This window comes from Molothrus aeneus, chromosome 3 (genome assembly GCF_037042795.1).
Source record: "Molothrus aeneus isolate 106 chromosome 3, BPBGC_Maene_1.0, whole genome shotgun sequence".
Classification (NCBI taxonomy): domain Eukaryota; kingdom Metazoa; phylum Chordata; class Aves; order Passeriformes; family Icteridae; genus Molothrus; species Molothrus aeneus.
Genome location: NC_089648.1, coordinates 113,646,500 through 113,654,029, shown reverse-complemented (window position 1 = coordinate 113,654,029; position 7,530 = coordinate 113,646,500). Strand labels below are relative to the sequence as shown.

Below are 7,530 nucleotides of genomic sequence, written 5' to 3'. Positions count from 1 at the left end.
CAGCTGCAGGTGACGTAGAGCTTTTATTTCTTCTTCTAGATAGTTTATACTTAATACTCCATTTATACAGCGCCCCCTGCCGTCTGCATCGGCGAACTGCAGGCAGAGTGCCGCCTAATGACGTCACCTCGTCGACACGGAGCCCCGCCCCGGCCACGCCCCCAGCGCCCCTTGGAAAGACCCCAAGGCGTAGGCGTTTTGCCAGCTGCCTGATCAAAATGCCGACACCCACCTCGAGCCCTAGAAACGATTTCCCGCGACGCCGAACCCTGCAGACGAACCGGAATGCCATCATCGCAATTGAAACGCCACAGAAAATCTCGTCGGGGCCGCGCCGGCTTCGGTGTTCCGTGCAGGCATTCCGGAGAGACCGCCGGGGGTCCTCCGTTTTTCCACCCTTTTGAGAAGGTCAAACAAACTCCGCCACCGCGCCACGCCCAAGAGGGCTGCCTGGCGGCGGCGGGCTGCAGTACCGCGCTCTGCCCACAAGGCGGCAGCACTGCCGCCCACCCCAGCCGGGGGCGCCGCGCGCCTTGGGGCTGCGGGCAGCCAAGGCGGCAAAAAAGAACAGGGGCGATTCCCCCCAAAAACTGCTCTGAAATAAATGCCCCAAAACAACCAGGAAGAAGAAAAAAAAACTCCTGCCTCTAACCTAATAGGATAAAAAAAACCCAAACAAACCAAACCCAAACCCAACAATTTCTTTTAAAAAATATTTAAATATTTTTTAAAATAGTTTTTCATATTAATATTCACCTTTCTATTTATAATGCGTATTGATGTATATTTATACATTTCTATTTATAAATAAATTTATATTCTATATTACATCTCTCCCTAGTACTTAAATTTATTTCTCTATTTTTATACATATTTTTACATAGTAAGTATATATTTGTTAGGATTTTTGCTTCTGTAACGCTTACATTATTTAAAATAATTCCCCTGCCCCTACCCAGATAAAAGCCAAAAAGAACCCCCTTTAATTTCGACTGTATTTAAATTTGTAAAAAAAAATTTTTTTTCATATTTATATCCACATTTATATTTCAAATGTATATTGATGTATAATGTTTATTTTTACATTTATAATTTCCGATTTTTTATAAGTTTATATTCTATTTTACATCTGTTCCTATTTCTTCTATTTATTGACATCTTTTTATTCATATCTTTCTATATTTAATCTATATTTCTGTGTTAGGATTTTTACTTCTGTAACTCTTACATTATTTAAAATAAAACCCCTGCCTCTACCCAAATTCAAGCCAAAAAGAACCCCTTTCTTTTCAACTCTATTTCAATCTTTTTTAAAATTGTATTTTTCAGGTTCATATTCACATTTACATTTAAACTGTATATCAATGTATACTGTTATTTGTATTCTATATTACATCCCTTCCTATTATTTATATTTACTTAGGTTTTATATTTATATCTTGATTATCTATCTCAATATTTAGAAACAGGTAAGAGTAATATCTATATTCATATTATTTAAAATAAAAACCCTGCCTCTAACCCAAGAAGAACCCAAAAAACCCCAACCCTTTCTTTTAGACAATATTTAAATAGATTTTACCCCTAGGTTTTCCTATTGATATTCACATTTATATTTATAATGTGTATTGCTTACTGATACATTTATCTTTATCAATGTCAATTTATAAATCAATTGATATTCTATATTACATCTATTCCGAGGACTTATTTCTATATTTTTATACGTATTTTGATTCATTGATTACCTATTTCTGTGTTCAGATTTGCACTTCTGGAACACTTGTATTATTTAAAATAAAACCCCTGCCTCTACTCAAATAAAAGCCAAAAAATTCCCTTTCTTTCCAACTATATTTACATCTTCTTCTATTTCTATTCCCATTTATCATTTATATTGCCACATAAGGTCATTTCTATTCTATACTACAACTCTTCACATTACTGACATAGATTTAGATTTAAATTTATAGCCATAGTTTCGTCATTTCTCTTTCTATACTTATGATAGATTTCTATCTTAAGATTCACATTTCTATAATACTTCTATTATTTCAAATAAAACCCCTGCTTCTAACCAAACAAAAACCAAAGACACCCCTTTATCTAAACCATATTTAAAACTCTAAAAATAATTTTATTTTTCATCATTCTATTCACATTTACAATTTTTATTTATTATATTTGTAGGTATTATACATACTAGAGAGAATACCTTTTAATATAATAATAGATATATTACTTTTATATCCTATCTATTCTTTTACTTCTATTTCTTTATATTAAATATTTAGAGATATCGGTATACGTGTTATATATTTGGATATCTGGATTTTTATTTTTATATTATTTCTATTTAGAAAAAAAACCCCAGCCTATAACCTAATAAAAACCAAAAAATCCCCAATTTCTTTTAACTCTATCTAAATATTTTTATATTTACAACCTATCTTTATATATCTTTGTATACATATATAATAGACTATCATTCCTATATATTATCATCTGTTACAATAATATACTATATAGTATAGTTTTATGTGTTTATCTATTTGTTTTCTATATTTATGTTTACCACTATCATTTTATATTTGTTTTTATATTTATATTTATTTCTACTTTAATTAATCTATATCTTAGACCGTATCAATTCATTAACCCAACGCATCAGAACCACAAAAATACCGCACCTTCGTCAGCACCGGTACGCAGCCCACGCTCATCCCATCGCAGCATATCCAAACAAAACCTATTTCTAGGACTAACAGAACAAAGACCCCACAACATTTAACCCTAAGAAAAACTCAAATCAACCGAACTGTCAAGAAATTTGAAATCCCACTATAACTAGCCCAAAAGCTCCGTACATTCTCATCATAAACTTCCTCCTAAACCAATGGCTCAAAACCCCAAAAAACTCAGATACACATGGAAAATGACAGAACTGTAGTAAAAACAAGCACCCATGAAAAATTAAATCCAACCAACTCACTAAACTCAAAACCCTACAACTGACCCTAAACATTACTAAAAAAAGCCCCCAAAGCTCTACCTTGAGGCTAACTCACAAATAATAACCAATCATCTAGAAAGGTTATCTTCAAAATTTTAAAACAACTCATTAAAAGCATGAAAATAAAAAAAATCGAAACTATTAAAATACTAAAAAATATCACTACCCAAATTGAAAGACATATTGCCTCTAGAAACCCACCGTATACAAATGCCCCTGTCCCCCAAAAGAAAACCAGAAACAAAACAGCAAAGCAGAAAGAAATCGGAACTTGGGAACGCTAAAACCAGAATGTTCAAGAAGTTCCACCATATCCCTGATCATACACCAACTACAAACAACGTGAAACGATACAAACAATTCTTAAAAACCGCCTTAAAACCACTACATTAAAAACCCTTTCAACAATTCAAAACTGCATTGAACAAAAGCCATCTAATAAATTAACACCCAAAACTCCAGCAGCCCAGCTGGCCCTACCAAATCTCTCTGTTGATACACACAGTAAACAAAACCAAAATCCCAGGAATACCTATCAGAAGTCTAGGAAAGAAACCTCTTGAAATTAATCCTACCTCAAATACAAACCAACCCGTCCAGAAAGTTAGCTTCACTCAAAAAAACTACTTACACAGAGGTAATAAGACCAAGAAATAAAACAACACACCATATAACGAACCACCAACGAATACAACAGTGAAGGAAAAAACCCACGTTTTTTTCTTTTTTTTATTTCAACTAACTTCCTTTATTAGCTAGAACCAAAGATTTTGCCAGGGCTGTAACAACAACAACTTCTTTTTCTTCTTCTCCTTCTGAAATGTCCCTTCTCCTTCCCAAATTCCTTACAACTTCTGAGTTTAAATCCAAGCCAAAAGCAAAATTCGTGCACTTGTGAGTCCGGTGCTCCTGTCAGATTCTGTGTCTCACTCCACATCTTCTTACACTTTCAGTCTGAGCGCTGTCCTGCCCTGATGAGTTTGACAGAAGAATTGGCACATGTTAAGAGAGCATTTCCCTCCCTCCCTCCCTCCCTCCCCAGAGCTGGTTTCCTTAGCGCATTTCAATCGATCCCAAGCCCGCAATGATGCGCGCTCTGCCGGAAAGGGGAAACACGTGCTAGTGAACAGCAGCTCAGAAACAATTCTTTTCTAATGTTACCTGCTCTACTTGACTGCTCGCTAACACAAGTCTCATTTTACCATTGCAGGGAGAAGGCTGTAGGAAAATGTCTGATGAGCAGCCACAAAAGGCCTCACTCCCTGCTACACAGCCTGCAACACCCTCGGCAGAGCGGAGCAGCCAAATCACCACACTCTCCTTGCCGTGGGCAAGGGTAGAAGATTACTGGGGGAGGCACATAAAAAGAAGGGAAACGCTCCTATAAATGCACAGCCATTTGCTTTCAGAAGCCGAGTTCAGGATCTTCTCTAGGAAGCCAGACGTGACATGATATTTCTAAGATTTTCTTCTTCATCGAAGGAAATGTACGTACATACACGCTCTTACAAATGTACCTACGGTTTTGGGGGTTTTTTTTCTTCTGAAGCTCCAAGAATGATTTCCCATCTTGATTCATTCAGAAGAAACGGCCACTGTGACTCAGGTCAGAAGGGCGGCCTGCGTTTTTGATCACAACAGCTTTTGGGTTTACCCTGTGAGCAGGAGCAGCCAGAGCTGAGGCTCAGCAGAGGCTGACCCCGGCCAGCCCCTTCCTCCCTTCCTTGTGTGTCACAATGACTTCCAGGCAGAAGGATGCAAAGCAGGTTTGTGTCTTTTCTCTTCAGTACCAATAGGTAAAAGATGTAGGCTTTGAAATAACTCATGACCCTCTCTTTGAACTCTCCCAAGGACAGTTTTAAAGCAAAGACAGAAGATTGCTGCTAAATCCATATGGGATAAGGACGAGAGCAGCAAGGATCCGAGGCCAGCAGCGTTGCCAAGCAGTGTCACGTCCCTGCCACCTTGTGACGAGGCACACAGCTGCAAGGCCCCAAAGCCTGCAAGCCCTGGAGCTGCCGCATGGATGGACCTGGTTCCCTTCCCAGGTGCCCAGAGGGACACCTGAGGGCAGGTGTCGTCCCCCGCCCCCCGAGGGTGCACCCAGAGCCCCGGGCAGGGACGGAGTCACTGGCTGCTCTCTGGGGACGAGACCCTCCCTGCAGGTGACACTGGCTTGTCCTCTCCCTGTGGCACAGGGACCTCCAGGCTCTATGACCAGCCTCATTTTGTCAGCATCCAGGTGCTGTGCTAGAGCCAGAGGGGTCAAGGCTTTCCAGAACCATAGGATCCTTGCGGTTGGAAAAGCCTTCTAAGGACATCGAGCCCAGCTGCTGCCCCCCCAAATCAGGTCCCTAAACACCACATCTTGACATCCTTGACATGTCTCCAGGCATGGGGACTTCCCTGGGCAGCCTGCTCCTATGCCTGAGCACCCTTTCAGTGAAGAAATTTTCCCTCCAATCCAATCTAAGCCTTCCCTGCTGCAAGTTGAGGCCATTTCCTTTTGCCGTGTCACTTCTTACGCGGGAGACCTCGGTACTTCAACCTTACCTGCTCCCTCCCTAGGCGGTCTCTGGCTTGGCTGGATGAGAGGAGAAACACTCCCACCACAGGAATGGCAGCTCAGGAGGTCCCACACCAAGGCCAGGGGGAGCAGCCGGCCTCGCCAGAGCTCGCACGTCGCTTCTCAGAGATTTCCTCTGCTTTTCCTCCCGGGCAGATCTCTGCTGAGTGCTGCACAATTGCCTGTTTGGAGGAGGGGGGGAAAAGAGGTTAGCCAAGTTTTTTATCCAGACTTAGCTGGTGGCTTTGCCTCCTCCTGACTTCCTTCTGCTAAGAAAACAGCTGCCTTTGGACTTCTAGGGGCAACTTGCACGTCATGCCTGAAAAGGAGCTACAGAAAAGCGCCTCATTTATAAAGTCTCAGCCAAGAAGACAGATAATTGCAGCTTCTCCATGCCCACTGCCTGCAGAGCTGGCAGGCACCAGGCCAGCTCTGCTCCTCCTTCAAGTTGTTCCCAAATCTGCTGGAAGAACTGAAGGCTACTTTGGCCATCCATTGCTCTGCTTGTCCCGAGAAAGAGCTTTGAGTGTTCTTACCCCTCCAGAAAGGAAGGGCCTTTCTGTCTCACACGCTCGGTGACACAAGGCTACGCCAAGCTGCAGCAGCCTCTGCTCCAGGTGGGAAGGGCTTCCTTCCTCCTCTGGCACCTGGCTGGCACAGGGCACAGGTTGCTCAGAGGTGCTGGGGCTGCCCCATCGCTGCAAGTGTTCAAGGCCCGTCGGTGCTCTGGGATGAGGCTCTGAGCAAGCTGCTCTATGGAAGCACGTCCCTGCCCACGGCGGCAGCAGCCTTGGAATGAGGTGATCTTTAGAGCCCCTTGCAACCTGAATTATTCCACGATTCTGTGAACTGAAAAAAGCGGGGAAAGAAATCTGTAAAGGTCACTAAATGCATCAAAGCACATCCCCATGGATCCAATCCTCAGCAGCTCATCCGGCCAAGGTCAGAGCTGCTCTCTGCCCACCGAGGACACGGCAAGCAGCAGGGACCTTTCTCCCACTCTCCAGCACGGAGAAGTGGGAAGCCAGAGGGAAGTTTACAGACACCGGGAGGCGGCGGGACGGGACGGGACGGGGCGGGACGGGGCGGGCGGTCTTACCTTGCAAAGCTGGCGGCAGAAAGGGCGGGCAGCGCCGCCCCGCCGGGATTTTCCGGCCCGCCGTCGCTTCCGCCGCCTGGAGAGGCGCGTGCGCGGGCTCGGGGGGTGCAGCCCCGTTCCGACGGCGCTCGCCCGCCCCCGCTCGCTGCCCCCGGCGCGCTGCGACCGCGCCTCCGCCGCCCGCCGAAAGCGGCCCCGCCGGGCCGCCCCCCCCCCGGCCATTCTTCTCAGCCATCGTGTCCCTTTTGCACTCCTGAACGTCTTTCACCCCTGCCGGCCATTTACCGAGCCCGCCCCGCCCGCCGCTCGCTCCCGCCCCTCGCCCTTGCCTCGCTTGGCAGCCGAGTCCTTGTCCCGCCCCCGGCAGCCAGCGGCGAGGGGCAGGGCTCTGGCTCGGGGGGCTGCAGTACCGCTCTCTGGCCACAGGGCGGCAGACTCCCGGGTCCGCGATTTCCCCGCCCTTTTGGTCGCCATTTTGAAAAGGTCAAACAAACTCCCGCGACATTGGTGACGCGCCACTCCCAACATGGCGGCCGAGGGAGGACCCCCCCCCCCCCCTCGGCCGAGAGAGGCGGTTACTCAGATGCCGGTCAGAAACCCGCCAAAATACGCCCGCCCGCGGCGCCGCTGACCCCACAGCCCGTGTCGGGTACACCTGAAACGCAAGAGAAAATCCCGCCGGGGCCGCGCCGGCGTCGGTGTTCCGTGCAGGCAGTCCGGATAGACACACCGGGGTCCTCCGGTTTCCCGCCCTTTTGGCCGCCATTTTCAGAAGGTCAAACAAACTCCCGCGACATTGGTGACGCGCCACTCCCAACATGGCGGCCGAGGGAGGACCCCCCCCCCCCCCCC

General features: G+C 45.7%; 1 long non-coding RNA gene across 1 annotated transcript; it reads right to left on the bottom strand.

Annotated features, from left to right (window-relative positions):
- Positions 1 to 3,724: 3,724 nt before the first annotated feature.
- LOC136554184 (uncharacterized) lies at positions 3,725 to 6,789 on the bottom strand. The gene is made up of 4 exons (XR_010783290.1): positions 6,679 to 6,789; positions 6,116 to 6,428; positions 5,567 to 5,761; positions 3,725 to 3,984 (listed from the first exon to the last, which is right to left on the bottom strand). It is a non-coding gene; the product is annotated as an uncharacterized lncRNA (long non-coding RNA).
- Between the last annotated feature and the right edge of the window lie 741 nt (positions 6,790 to 7,530).